Genomic DNA, 5,948 nt, shown 5'->3' with positions numbered 1-5,948 from the left:
TCACAACAAACTTATGGGATGATATGGTAATTCCCATTTCACAGAAGTTCCTAACTTGTACAAGGCAATGGCTTGGAAGAAACAAGCATGGGACATCAGTCTAAATCCTCTTGCTCCGTAACGCATACTCTTAGTCACCCATGGAGAGCAACATAACAGAAAGGTGAGCCACAACAAGCCAGAGTTCCTCTCCGTCACCTGGAAGAGCCAGGCTCAGCCGTTCTTGCTTGTTACCAACAGAATCATGCAATCCCTTCAAACAGGCATCTCCTTCTGAACATCGCATGCAGAGCCCTCTGCTCAGTGAGGCTGACCTGATTTTGTAGCAGAACTCCGCACAGTAGCCATTTACCCTGCACCACGTAAAAGCTATTTTTTCCTAAGCCCTCTGGAGAAATGGAACAAGAAAGAAGGTTGGATCCTATGATGTAATTTCCCCAAATAGTGGCAGGGGGCTGCAGCAAAAAGTCTCATGAAATCCCATCAAATGTACAAATGACATGGGCTAAAGTTGAACAGCAATTGAATGAATCATCGAGCATCTGGGCTGTATGTCCAACAGCCAGAAGAGCCCCAGGCTCAAATCTTTGTTTACAGGTGCTAACCCATCCATCACAAGTCCCCCGCTCACGCTGCTTCCTCCCTCTCTCAGCCACCCTCTCATTCTCTTGATAGGTTAGTATATAGATTTTCTCATCACAATTTCAAGTGGCTGAAATTTTCCTTCCCTCTCAACCTTATAAGGTAGCAAGATTCTGAATTCAGGCCTCCCTAGCCAGCTCCAGGCAGAATACCTGACACCCAAGCAAGGAACTAAGATGAATATAGGAGCACTGGGTGCCTGGAGGTGTGAAGTTGATTGATGGAATGATGGCTTGTATCCAATAAAAAATAATAATAAACCTTCCATTCCAACCTCACTACCCTAGAATTCACAGCAATCTAAAATAAACTGTGTTGGATTTACCTATACACTACCTATGAAATGAGTATACTAAAAACAGTTAAAATGTTCATATACTTTAGTAAAATTAACTCTGTAAATATATCACATGCTGTTCAAAGAGTTATAAGAGAGATCTTCACAAAGTCCATAGAGAATGAGTATTATGAACAAATTATGCATGGATTTCAACACTGTTTTGCACCAGATATTTTTAGGGGCCAGCATTGTGGCACAGCAGGTTAAGCTCCCTGCTGCAATGCCAGCATCTCAATATGGGCTTCAGTTTGAGCCTTGGCCTCTCCAGTTTGATCCAGCTTCCTGATAATGTGTTGGGAAAGCAACAGAGGATGGCCCAAGTGCGTGGGCCTCTGTACTCACATAGGAGACCTAGATGGATTCTGGGCTCCTGGCTTTGGTCTGGCCCAGCCCTGGCCTGTGCCCAATGGGGTAGTGAACTAGTGGATGGAAGATCTCTCCATCCCTATTTCTCACTCTCCCTCTAACTGACTTTCAAATAAATTTTTAAAAATGTTCTTAAGGTGACCTTTTACAAAAAGCTAAACATTATTTCAGCAGCAAAGAGAGAGGAGAGAGAAGAGAGCAGAGAGAGAGAGAGAGAGCAAGCGAGAGAGAGCGAGAGAGAGCAAACTCCCATCCTCCAGGTGATCCACTCTAATGCCTGCAAAGGCCGCACCAAGTCAAAGCAAGGAGCCAGCAGCTCCTCCACTCAGGTCTCCCAGGTGGTGGCAGGGAACTACCTGAGCCACTACCACTGCCTTCTAGAGGCTCCATTTTCAGGAAACTGGAGCCAGGAATGAAACTCAATCACTCCAATATGGCACATGAGTACTTTAACTAATGTCTTTTTTTTTTTTTTAATTTTTGGACAGGCAGATTTAGACAGTGAGAGAGAGAGAGAGAGAGAGAGAGAGAGAGAGAGAGAGAGAAAGGGCTTCCTTTTTTCCGTTGGTTCACCCCCCAAATGGCTGCTACAGCCAGCACACTGCACTGGTCCGAAGCCAGGAGCCAGGTGCTTCCTCCCGGTCTCCCATGAGGGTGAAGGGCCCAAGCACCTGGGCCATCCTCCACTGCACTCCCAGGCCACAGCAGAGAGCTGTATTGGAAGAGGAGCAACCAGGACAGAACCAGCACCCCAACTGGGACTAGAACCCGGGGTGCCGGCGCCGCAGGCGGAGGATTAGCCAAGTGAGCCTGTTTGAAAGGCAAAGAGGGTGGAGTCGGGAGCCACCGAGCGGTGGTGGCGGATTTCCTGGGCCCGGCTTTCCAAGGGCTAACCATGGCGTTTGGGAAGAGTCACCGGGATCCTTATGCCACCTCCGTGGGCCACCTCATAGAAAAGGCTACATTTGCTGGTATCCAAACTGAAGATTGGGGTCAGTTCATGCACATCTGTGACATCATTAACACCACCCAGGAAGGGCCAAAAGATGCAGTAAAAGCTTTGAAGAAAAGGATATCCAAAAACTACAATCATAAAGCAATCCAACTTACCTTGTCACTTATAGACATGTGCATGCAGAACTGTGGTCCAAGTTTCCAATCTCTGATTGTGAAGAAAGAATTCATTAAAGATAGTCTAGTTAAGCTGCTGAATCCCAGATACAATTTGCCATTAGACATTCAGAATCGAATCTTGAATTTCATTAAGACGTGGTCACAGGGTTTCCCAGGAGGTGTGGATCTAACTGAAGTGAAAGAAGTGTACCTTGATCTGCTTAAGAAGGGTGTTCAGTTTCCTCCCTCAGATGCAGAGGCTCAAAGTGCCCGACAGGAGTCTGCTCCAGTTTCATCACATCTGTCAGCATCTGTCCCCACTGCACCAGCTCTTTCTCCTGTAGTTGCTCCCAGGAACACGACTATTACGTTAGTCCCAGAGCAGATTGGAAAACTGCACAGTGAATTGGATATGGTGAAAATGAATGTGAGAGTGATGCTCGACATATTGTTGGAGAATACTCCTGGATCCGAAAATCAAGAAGACGTAGAACTTCTGCAGAAACTTTATAAGACAAGTCGGGAGATGCACAAGAGAATCATGGATCTACTTGTGGTAGTGGAAAATGAAGATGTAACTATTGAGCTAATTCAAGTGAATGAGGATTTGAATAATGCCATCCTTGGATATGAGAGGTTTACTCGAAATCAGCAAAGGATTTTAGAACAAAATAGAAACCAGGAGGAAGCCACCAATACTACCAGCGAGCCTTCCGCTCCATCTTGTGATCTCCTGGACCTCAGTCCCAGTCCCCCGATGCCTGGAGCCCCTCTGGGAGAACTCACACCGTAAACGCTCAGCTTTCAGACTTAAGTCTCAACTTTGTAAATCCTGCAGTAACAAACAATTTGAAACCCAGTCTTCATCCAGAGGTGAATTTGTCAGCCTTTGAAAATATAGAAATGCCCACGTTTGCCCAAAGGACCAGCCAAAACCTCGCCTCAAGTCATACATATGATAACTTTCTAGAACACTCAAACTCAGTATTGCTACAGCCAGTTAGTCTACCAACCATTGCAGCAACACCCTCAAACCAGAAGCTACCATCCTTGCCCAACAATCATCCAGTGATGACAAAGAAAGATATCTAGACACCCAGTTACTATGAGGTGATGGAGTTGGATCCCTTAGCTCCAGCCGTCACTACAGAAGCTATTTATGAAGAAATTGATGTTCAACACCAGAAAGAAACACAAAGCCATGGTAGTTGTTGAGGTGAAAATGGATGATCAGTTCACTAGCCAAAAAGAGAGGTGCCAACTCTGTAAAGGATGGGCCCTGTTCAGCTTGGAGGCCTAGAAGATAAGACCCACCGACACATCAGAGCCACAGTGGATCATCTCTACTCTGCTGTAATGAAATTTAAACCGAAGAGCAACATTTATTGTTCCTGACAACAACTCGGCAGTGGAACTTGGTTGTGAACAAATAGTCACGTAATACTTTAGAGGAAGAAACATTAGTACTTAGGCCAACCAGCTTAATAGCAGTGTCCTATGTTGTGCAGGCCTTAGATTTACAAAGGAAATAATCACATGGCTGTATTAAGAGTAGATGAAGATGATTTTTACTACAAAATAATTCTAAATTGATTTAAGCAGGAAGTGTGAGAAACTAAATGTATTATTCAGGAAGAATGCTAAATGCCTTCATTTAACTAAAGTTGAATGTAAAAGTCAATTTGCACTTCTTTATAAATACTGCTCTGGTTTAGAATTGTAAAAGCCTTGATGATTGCAGTTTAATTACATTTCAGGTGTCCTGAACATGTCACTAGACTCCACATTGGTAGCCTTTAAGTATGAATCTTCATAAAGCTAAATGTTCTTTTTTCTTTTTACTCTAACATTTCTATTTGAAATAAAGACTACTATAAAATATTCATAGAAATTGTTTACGTAAATGACAATGACAAATAAATTACTATTAAAATTTTTAAAAAAAAGGCAAAGAGACACCGAAATAGATGGAGGCTGAGAAATATTTCCCATCCTCTGGTTCACATCACAAATGCCTGCAACAGCCAAGTTGGAAGCTAGGAAATTCATCCTGGTCTCCCGCATGGGTGAAGTGACCCAAGTGCTGGAGCCAACACCTGCTGCACCTTGCCAGGTACACATCAGCAGAAAGTTGGAACCAAGAACTCTTCTATGGAATGCAGGTGTCACAAATGGCATTTTGAAAAGAAGATTCATTTTATTTATTTGAAAGACAGTTACAAAGAGAGGTAGACCCAGAAAGGGAGAGGTCTTTCATCCACTGGGTCACTCCCCAAATGACTGCAACAGTCAGAGCTCAGCATACATGTTAATGGCTATAAAACAAAGACAATCTGAATATTGTTTAAGATGTATTTATTTATTTGAAAGGCAGAGTTAGAGATGTGGAGAGAGAGACAGAGAGAGAGAGCAAGAGATAGAATCTTCCATCCACTTGTTCGCTCCCCAGATGGCCCCAACAGCCAGAGCTGTGCTGATTCGAAGCCAGGAGCTTCTTCCTGGTCTCCAACGAGAATGCAGGGGCCCAAGGACTTGGGCCATCTCCCACTGATTTTCCAGGCCACAGCAGAGAGCTGGATTGGAAGTGGAGCAGCCATGACTCAAACCAGCGCCCACATAGGATGCTGGAGCTTCAGGCAAGGGCTTTCACCCACTGCACCATAGCACTGGCCCCCCAGATGGCATCTTAACTCTCTCACCAAACATCCACCCCTTTAGTGGTCTTTTAATCACCAGACTACTTTCCTGCCCTAAACTTGTCTTTTAACTCCATTTTTCCTCGAAATATCCTTGTATTCTATCATGTCATACCATTAAGTACACAATCATCATCTATGTGTCACAGCTCATGACTAAATATCACTAGAAGCCTATGGTATACATACTATTATCCCCGCTCTACAAAAAATAAATATAAAAATAAAGGCTTTTATTATCCAAGGACACAATGACCAGGAATAAAAAGCTTGATTCAAATCTGAATTCAGAGATTTCACTCTCAACCATTCTGCAAGATCATCTAGACACCTGTTTTACAAAATTCTTAGTGACAACTACTTGGAAGAAATAAAATATTTTTCAAAACCATTCTGAAATCCACAATAGCCATCTACTTCACTGAAACAGAAGTAAGGCTCATCAGTGTTCAGAAGGCTTTGCCAGCATGGAATGTTCCAGGCGATATCTCAGTTAACTCACAGACCCCATCGTTTGTCTGTTTTCCCTCATCCAATCCAGCTGACATCTCCAAGGAGAGGATGGGATATTTGAAGTTGATGACAGAATGTGCCTGAGGTCCCTCCATAGCCACCGTCCAAGAGAGAAACTTCAGGAAAGCCTTCTCAAGGATGAATTCTTCGTTCAAAGGTCCTGGCCCAGGTTAGAGCCGCACTCAACACCATTGCCGCACCTGACCGACCCGGGTTCCTGATGCTGTAGAACTGCTGGGCACCGAGACCTTGCAACCTCTCTACTCCCCTCACAGTAG

General features: G+C 44.0%; 1 pseudogene; it reads left to right on the top strand.

Annotated features, from left to right (window-relative positions):
- The first annotated feature begins 2,179 nt into the window (after nucleotides 1-2,179).
- LOC100358074 (TOM1-like protein 1 pseudogene) lies at nucleotides 2,180-3,979 on the top strand (annotated as a pseudogene).
- The last annotated feature ends 1,969 nt before the right edge of the window (nucleotides 3,980-5,948 follow it).

This window comes from Oryctolagus cuniculus, chromosome 6 (assembly GCF_051225735.1).
Source record: "Oryctolagus cuniculus isolate XC-2025 breed Fujian yellow rabbit chromosome 6, ASM5122573v1, whole genome shotgun sequence".
Taxonomy (NCBI): domain Eukaryota; kingdom Metazoa; phylum Chordata; class Mammalia; order Lagomorpha; family Leporidae; genus Oryctolagus; species Oryctolagus cuniculus.
The sequence above is the reverse complement of the archived record's forward strand: the minus strand, read 5'-3'. Positions and strand labels throughout refer to the sequence as shown.